At 50.4% G+C, this 9,231-nt stretch overlaps 1 long non-coding RNA gene across 2 annotated transcripts; it reads left to right on the top strand.

Moving 5' to 3' along the window:
- The first annotated feature begins 956 nt into the window (after window positions 1–956).
- LOC114487687 (uncharacterized) lies at window positions 957–9,078 on the top strand. Of its 2 annotated transcripts, none has more exons than XR_003682949.2 (3): window positions 957–1,500; window positions 3,950–4,103; window positions 8,942–9,078. It is a non-coding gene; the product is annotated as an uncharacterized lncRNA (long non-coding RNA). The 2 variants fall into 2 exon arrangements; XR_003682948.2 differs by lacking the exon at window positions 8,942–9,078 and having other exon boundaries at window positions 957–1,089; window positions 1,216–1,500; window positions 3,950–4,688.
- Window positions 9,079–9,231: the final 153 nt, after the last annotated feature.

Below are 9,231 nucleotides of genomic sequence, written 5' to 3'. Positions count from 1 at the left end.
AGACCCCATAGCTGAGGTCTTTTTCCTCCTACTGTAGCAGCTCCAGGAACCCCTCTCCCCGCTCCAGGGACAGGTCCCTTCTTGCCCAGGGCCCACAGAAGTCAAGGAAGCAACAGAGATTCCATTTCTCTTTATTGTTCTCACCGGGGCCGGGCTGGGAAGGAGTTGGGCCCCTCCCAGAATATACAGGGGGTCGGTGGGCAGGGAGACTTGAGTTGGGCTTCTGAAGTCAAAGCCCAGCCTGGAGAAGGAAGTCCCCGGGGCCCTGGATTCCCTCCAGCCCTCAGGGATTCCTTTCGCTCCCGCCCAACCTGCCCCCAGTTCCGAGGCCCCTGACTGGTGCCAGCCGAGCCCAGGCGCTCCTACCTGGGGCCCTGGGAAGAGGCTGCTGGTCGGGGTTTCGCGGCGTCCCGGCGTGGCGGGTTCGTGGTGTTCTGTCGGGGGAGTTTCGTGGCGTTCGCTGATAGGGGTTTCGTAGCGTTTGCTGGTGGAGTATTCTTGGGGTTGTTCGCGTCATTAGAGTTCTTGGCGTTCTTGGACTTCATGCTGGGGAACACGTCTTTGCAGAGGCCATGCGGCTGCTCTGCGAGCCCGGTTCCGGGCTGCGATGCGCAGGGAGTGGGGTGGGGTAGGGTTGGTTAGCGGGGGCAGGTGGTGTCTGTTTCCTCCCCTCCCCCTCCCTTCCTCCCTGCCCACCTGCTGTTGCAGAGCTTCTCTATGTACTTGTTGAACTGGCCTAAGTTGGGCAGCCAACGGGCAACCCTGGGCCTGAGACGCTGCGGCACTTACACCTCCTCCGCCACGGCCCCGTCAGGCCTCAGCAGCTGCAGGCGCAGCAGGGTGAATGCGCACGCGCAGCGCAGAGCCGACGCCTGGAGCGGGCGGGGCAGACAGAGGCGGGGCGGTCACGTGACGCCCAGCCCACCGACGCGTGGCGGGCTGGGGAAGCTGGGGATTCCGGGCGCTCAGACCCAGGGACCCTCGGACTCTGGGACATAGACAGGTACACTACTGCCATAAGGGACTCCCAGATGCCCAGGCCGAATGGTGCACGCCTGGCCATGCACAGTGATGAGCACAAAGGACCAGGTAAACGGGGCCCCTGGCGATGGACTGGGAGGCACGTCCTGAGATGAACACACCAGGACGCCATAGAGCCATTGGTCAGCTCCCTAATCTCACTGACTTCCGTGACTCCTTCCTCACGCCACTCAGGCCTCTCCCGCCTCTTTGCTGTTCCTCAACGTGCCGTTCACTCTGCCTGGAAACCTTCTTCCAGATACCCGTATGACCAACTTCCTCGCCTCGCCTTCGGGAGTCAGCTCAAAATTCGCCTTCTAAATGGACCCTACGCTGACGCCCCTATTTAACACTGCAACTCATCCCTTCATCTTGTTCTACTCCCCCCGCCCCCTCACCGCACCTTCTAACTTACAGTATTCTATGCTTATTTTTTCTTGTCTTCATCCCCAGCAGTAACCCCTCCACCGCTCCACCAAGGTAAGCAGCATGACAGCTGGCCTCTGCCTGTTTTGTTCACTGATGTATCACAAGCACCTAGAACAGTGCCTGACACTTAGTAGGTGCTGAATACTGCGTGTTAAATGAAAGACTAACACAGTTGCATACAGGAATGCTAGCCCAAGGATCCCCACGTACACCCAGCCGTGCACAGAGAATTTCGTGCTGGCAACACACAGGCACACCCAGTGATTCACATACTTTGATGCCCATACACATGCGACATACCACCGGAGCCCCTGAGACCCTCAACCCTCTCTTGACCAGGAACGCCTCCTCTCCTCCCCACCACCCAAAGCAGGGACAGGAAACGCTGGCAGCTGTCCTGGCCTCATTCATGACCTTAATGGCCTGAGGAGGGGCACTTGGTGCCAGCCTCCGTCCCAAGCTCCTGGAGAGCACAGCTGACAGGGACCACCAGACGTTACCATGGTGCTGGGCAGGTGCAGAGCGGCACGGCGAAAGGGTCTCCGGTCAGGACCTCCCAGCCCCTTAATATTCCTCGGCATCCATGCTCCCTTTCCCTCTAAGTCTCCACCTCCTCCTTCTCCTGCCCCTGTGTCATAACCTGGGAGTTGGGAACAGGGAGAGGGTGGGGGTGGAAGCACATGGGCTGCCAGCTGTCCTGACCAGGGCACAGTCCCTGCCAGAGGCCCAGAGGCATGGGTGGCAGAGGCAGAGGCACTGAACAGTCAGGTAACTTTTTGCTCCAAGCCTACAGATCCTAGGGAGGAACTGTCTCTGGAGTTGAGAGGGGGCTGTGCTTTTCCCAGAGGCTATTTTCAGGGTTGGGAGGGGAGCTCTGTTGAGAGACCAGGTGTTCCTTCCCATCCAGCTGGCTCCAAGGTGCCTGTTTTCCCTGCAGGGCTGCTGTGAGGCCTCAGAGCCCCTGCTCCTGGCTTCTAGGCCTCTGGCGTGGGGATGGTAGGGGGGGTGAAGGTGAGGTTTCTGCCTTCAGGACCTCAGACCTCACTGCTCCTCCTGGGTATTTTCCCGGCCTGCCCTGCCACTCTGGAGCCCCTGATGGATGACCCGCAGAGCCTTCTGAAGGGTGGTGGGTGTTGGCTGCCTGCTTGAGGGATGAACTCAGGCCTTGGGCTGCTTCAGGTCACAGAGTTTTGGCTGTGTGGCCTGTCAGGGCCCCTGTAACTGCTCAACATTACTGCTTTTCTGGGGTAAGGTTGTGAAATGTAGGCTGATGCTTTTTCATGCCCATCCCACTCCCAGAAGGGGCACAGTAGGAAGAGCAGGGGCTTCTGGGTAGGAATCCTGACTTCACTACTTCCTGGCTGTGTGACCTTGATTAAGGGACATTATCTCCCCTGAGTCTCCGCAGCCTCGTCTGTGCAATGGAGCTGGTTACACCTAGAGCGCAGAGCTGTTGTGAGGATTGAGTCGGATGATGTAGCTGAAGCCCTTGCACAGCTCCCGGCACAAATAAGTGATTAGCGTGTGTGAGCCCCTCTACTCCCAGATGCGCTCTTTCCCCCCACCCCCATTCACACTTCTCCCTCCGGGGAAGGGGTGAGAAACTCAATGTCAATGTCACAGAAGTTGATGGGATGGCTCAGTAGCCAAGTGAGACCAGGACTACATTTCCATGGAGCCGAGAATCTCCAGAAAAAGCAATGAGATTCCTGTCATAAAATTCCATAGTACAAGGCGGGAGGAGAGATCTAGGGGCCAGTGTACCTCAAATCCCAACAAATAGGCTATTATTTATCCTACTTAGGCACAAGCCCAGCGCTGATGCCCCCATCCCCGAAAGAGCTCGAATATGTGTCCTCTTGCAGCTTTGGCTGTGAGAACCCAGGCTGCCCTTACAAACCCCTGGGCTCCTCCTCCGGCGCCAAGGGCCCTCAGTCCCTCACTCTTCCGGGCTCAGTTCATTCCAGAAACCATCAAGTTCTGAGGGATGGTGCTCGGCTCCCCTTCTTCCTGGCCCAGAATAAGAGAAAATGCTCGATAGGGTGAGCAGGTTGCAGGAGGAGGCATAAAGGACTCAATATTATTATCAATAACAGTAGCTCTATGAATATAGAGTTATATATTGATAACTGATAATCATTGCAGTTGCTCAGTGCTGGGTACCAGGAGGAGCATTCTGTTGCAGCATCTGTAATATTGATGACCCATGCAGGCGTTGTTAACTCCTTTTCATTTGAGGAAACAGGCTCAGAGAAGTTCTGAGACCTACCCTATTGGATCTGGAGAAACAGGCCCATCTTCTTGGAAAGCTACCCCCGGCCAGTTACATGCCTCTCTGTCCTTCAGGCCTCGGGCCATCTGCAGTCCTGAGTCCTCCTCCATCACCTCCCAGTCCCTTGGACCATCAACTGCTCCTAACTCAAGCAAGACTGCTGGCCATGCTCTGCGCCCCTCCCCCCCTCCCAGTCTCCTTCCATCTGCTTGACTCTGTTTCTCCCAGGGGCCTTGTCGAGTGAACTCTTCTCTGCCGCTCAAGTCAAGACACAGGCATCAGCATCAGACTGACCTGGGCTCCAAGCTTACCACGCTGCCTGATGGCTGTGCATCCCTGGATAAGTCACTTTACTTCTCTGAGCACGGTGTCCTCCGCTATGGTGGGTACATTACAGCTAGGTCACGGGGTTATTGGGAGGCAAAGCTGAGAGAAGGCTCCTTAGGCTTTCAGCCCCAAATCTGCTTGAATTCTGTGAGTTGCCCCTGGACCCTTCAGAGAAATTCCCTCTTTTGCTTAAGCTGTCTTGAGTTGGACTTTTACTTGCTACCAAACCAAAGCAAACTGAAAAACCTTAGATTGATAAGCCTCCTATTACTTCCTGGATAAAGCCCAATCTTCTTAGCATGACATCTAAAGTCCTACACAATTTGACCTCAGCCTACTTAAAAAAAATAACTTAAAAAACAACTTTATAGAAATATTTAAACACAAAAATCCACCCATTTTAAGTGTACAATTGGATGAGTTTTGATAAATATGCAATCAACCCCACAGTTGAGATACAGAACATTTTCATCACCCCAGCAAGTTCCCTCCTGCTCCTTTCCAGCTCATCTGGCCAGAACCAGGCATCCCCTCAGGCTGAGAATGTGGCCCAGGATGGAAGGTTCTGGAGGAAACAGTTGTCTGTGGTGACTTAGGAGAAAATGTAGCTATCATGTTAAGAAATTAAGTAGGTTATATATTGAGCCCTCATTAGTAGACTAAACACTAAAATGACAAGAATGCAAATAATATCATCTTAAATTGAGACTGGGAAAAGAAATGCTGGTCTGGAAATTACTGGTATTTTGCCTTACAGGAAAAATGACAGTCAGCTTACTAATTCTCACTGTGGTCTGGCCCAGGGGAGGCCTCCCTCAGTAAGAGTGCATAGAACAGATGGTGCAGCCCCTGTGGGAAACAGTCTGGCCGTTCCTCAAAATGCTAAACATAGAATTACCATATGAACCAGCAATTCCATCCATTCCTAGGTGTGGACTCAAAAGAAACGAAAAACTATGTCCACACATAGCAGTATTATCCATTATAACCAAAGAGTAGAAACAACCCAAGTATGTATCAACTGATGGATGGATAAACAAAATGTGGTACCGCCATGAAATGGAATGTTATTCAGCTATAACGGAATTATGTAGTAAAGAACTTAACCTTGAAAAGTCAATTGCTGGTTGTCTAGGGCGAGGGGGGTGGATGGGAGGTGACTGCTAAAGGGCATGAAGTTTCTTTTGCGGGGGTGATAAAAATACCCTAAAATTGATCGTGGTTGGCAATTGCACAGCTCTGTGAATGTACCAGAAACTACTGAATTGTACAGAGTAAATGGGTGAATTTTATGGTACATGAGTTATATCTCAATAAAACTTTTACCTCCCAAAAAAGAGTGTGAGTGGAATTGAAGCTCCTAGGAAGGGGACTTTGCTGTGTTCACTGGTGTGTCCCAGTGCCTGCAACCCCTCCAGGAGGACAGGTGCTCAATAAATATTGTGCAATAAATATGCCAAGTGACCCCTGGAACTGAAGCAGGGCCCTGAGGACTCCCAGTCTGGAATTTTCCAGACCACTCCCCTTTGCAAAAACAAGAGCTGTTCTTAGAGCATCTGTACCTCCACTTTGCTTTGGGACCCAACCAAAAGGCTTAACCAGATTGCGCTGAGGACTGTGGCCTAAGAGTGAGGGCAACACAAAGAGGGTGGGAGGGACATCAAGAAGATTGACCTACTGAGTCCCAGGCATGGGATCGGCCCCTCCAGCCTCCCATGGGTTAGCCCAAATACCCACATCATCGAAGAGATTCCTTGGGGCGAAAGATTTGAGTCTGAGGCTCTCAGATCCATGGGCTGTGAGGAGAGAGCCAGGCCTGTCTCCTTTGGAAGGAGTCTCAGGCTTGGAGGAAAGGGTATTGGATGCTCCAAACAAGCTCAGACGGGAAGAACCAGGCTCAAGAATTGACTCCCACCATTTCTCTCTGAGACTCTCTGATCCCTCCCCAGATGCTTTGGCCCCATCTGGGAGGTGGCCTGGCCTGCCCTCCCTCATCCCCCCGGGAATATGCAAGGAAGTGAAATTCACATACTGATTTTTCATATTCTGTTACTCAGGCAAGATAGTTAACATGTGTTCACTCAACTAACGCCAGGCATCTGTTCTCCTCGAGGCATTGGGCAGTGTCCATGGGACAGGGAGTGAGTAAGGCACTGTTCCCTCTGCTGGAGTTCAGTCTAGCACAAGAGCCAGACGTGGGCATCACCTGCCAGAAGCCCCCATAAACGCCGTCACAGCCGCTTGAGCAGAACAAGAGCCCCAGGAGTCCAGGGCAGGGCAGGGATGGGACCAGAGAGGCCTCACAGAAGAGGAATTGCCAGAATTGGGCCCCAGGGGGGATTTTGCTGGGCAGAGGAGCAGAAAACAGCTCATTTCAGACAGAAGGAACAGCACAAGCAAAGGCAAGGTGTGTGTGTGTGGTGGGGGGATGTGAGGGTGCAAGACTATCCAGGAGGCCAGTGGAGTCAAACAGGTAGAGGGTTGGACAGGTACAATGAGGCAGGAACAGCAGGAAATGTGAGTGAAAAAAGTGGATTGAAATGCAAATGGCCAGAACAGGGGAAAGATAAACAAACTGTGATACATCTCACAAAGGAAGAGTACCACTCAGCAAGAAAAGAGAACAAATGGCCGAGATGCCTAACAATACGGAGAAATGTCAAAAACGTGATGCTGAGTGAAAGAAGTCAGACACAAAAAGAACACACTGTTTGATGCCATTTATATGAATGGCAAAACTAAAATTAAATAGGCAAAAGTAATCGATGGAGATCAGATCAGAGAGCAGCATCAAACTGCCACTGGCATTTTTCACAGAACTAGAACAAAAAATTTCACAATTTGTATGGAAACGCAGGGGACCCCAAATGGCCAGAGCAATCTTGAGAAAGAGAAATGGAGCTGGAGGAGTCGGGCTTCTGGACTTTGGACTATACTGCAAAGCTACAGTGGTCAAGACAGTATGGTACTGGCACAGAAACAGAGGTATAGATCAGTGGAACAGGATGGAGAGCCCAGAGATAAACCCACGGACATATGGTCACTTTATCTTTGATAAAGGAGGCAAGAATGTACAATGGAGAAAAGATGGCCTCTTCAATGGGTGGTGCTGGGAAAACTGGACAGCTACATGTAGAAGAATGAAATTGGAACACTCCCTAACACCATACACAAAGGTGAACTCAGAATGGATTAAAGACCTAAATGTAAGGCCAGACACTGTCAAACTCTTGGAGGAAAACATAGGCAGAACACTCTATGACATCAATCACAGCAAGATCCTTTTTGACCCACCTCCTGGAGAAATGGAAATAAGAACAAAAATAAACAAATGGGACCTAATGAAACTTAGAAGCTTTTGCACAGCAAAGGAAACCATGGACAAGATGAAATGACAACCCTCAGAGTGGGAGAAAATATTTGCAGATGAAGCAAGTGACAAGGGGTTAATCTCCAGAATTTACAGGCAGCTGATGCAGCTCAATGTCAAGGAAACACACAACCCAATCCAGGAATGGGCAGAGGACCTAGATAGACATTTCTCCAAGGAGGATATGCAGATTGCCAACAAGCACATGGGGGAATTCTCACATCATTAATCGTTAGAGAGGTGCGAATCAAAACTACAGTGCGATGTCATCTCGCACCGGTCGGAATGGCCATCGTCGAGGAAGCTGCAGACAGTGAGTGCTGGAGAGAGTGTGGAGAAAAGAGAATCCTCATACACTGTTGGTGGGAATTAAAAAAAAAAAAATAAATTGTTTTTTTGAAGTTGATTTTTTCATGTTTAATGTGAAAATGAAGATCTCATGAAGTTTACATATCACAGTATTAGGCATTACTTAATATCAATTTTAAAAAAATTTATTTTATTTTTGGCTGCATTGGGTCTTCGTTACTGCATGTGGGCTTTCTCTGGTTGCAGCAAGCGGGGGCTGCTCTTTGCTGAGGTGTGCGGGCTTCTCACTGCAGTGGCTTCTCTTGTTGAAGAGCACAGGCTCTAGGTGTGCAGGCTTCAGTAGTTGTGGCACGTGGGCTCAGTAGTCGTGGCTCACGGGCTCTAGAGCACAGGCTCAGTAGCTGTGGCGCACGGGCTTAGTTGCTCCGTGGCATGTGGGATCTTCCCGGACCAGGGCTCGAACCCGTGTCCCCTGCACTGGCAGGTGGATTCCTAACCACTGCACCACCAGGGGAGCCCCTTAATATCAATTTTGATAGCTATAGTTACATCATCTAAAAATTACATGATGATTGGTGGCACGTTATATGCTTTTCAAAACTGCAGTAAAACAGAAATAACGTGAATGCAAATACATATTGCCAAGGACCTAGGGATCACACTCAAATGACTGGATGGCAAACTTTACATGTTAGCAAGATAAAAAGAAATTGCTAAATCTTTTTTTCCCCCTGTATTAAAATAATGAGTCTTAGATGACAAAGTAACAAGATCCAAGATACCTTAAATCAAAATATTTACAAAAAGTTCAATAATGTTTTAGAGCAAACAAAAAACAAAAGGGTGAAATTGAGGAGATCATTCGTATTCTAAATTTAATTTTTTCTGTTGGTTCTTAGTTACAAGCATTTCAAAGACTCTTTAAATAATACTTTTAAACTCCTAGTTAAAATAAAATGAGGTGGGCTTCCCTGGTGGCGCAGTGGTTGGGAGTCCGCCTGCCGACGCAGGGGACGCGGGTTCGTGCCCCGGTCCGGGAGGATCCCACATGCCGAGGAGCGGCTGGGCCCGTGAGCCATGGCCGCTGAGCCTGCGCGTCCGGAGCCTGTGCTCCGCAACGGGAGAGGCCGCAGCAGTGAGAGGCCCGCGTACCGCAAAAAACAAAACAAAACAAAAAAGAAACAGCTCCTTCTCGTCCTCTTCTCCCTGCACAGGCATCAGGAGTCTCGCACGACCGCATCTCTCCACTGCTCCACTGATGAGGCAGCATTATCTTGAGATAATTATTCAAGTTTCTTCCTTGTTGAATGGTACAAAATACCTCTGAAATTAACAGGAAGATATTTTTACATAACTGGTATAACTTGTTGCTTTAATTAAATATTACCTCACCTCATTTTATTTTATTTATTTTTTTTTTGGCGGTATGCGGGCCTCTCACTGTTGTGGCCTCTCCCGTTGCGGAGCACAGGCTCCGGACGCGCAGGCTCAGCGGCCATGGCTC

This window comes from Physeter macrocephalus, chromosome 14 (assembly GCF_002837175.3).
Source record: "Physeter macrocephalus isolate SW-GA chromosome 14, ASM283717v5, whole genome shotgun sequence".
Lineage (NCBI taxonomy): Eukaryota > Metazoa > Chordata > Mammalia > Artiodactyla > Physeteridae > Physeter > Physeter macrocephalus.
This window is presented reverse-complemented; position numbering and strand designations above follow the sequence as displayed.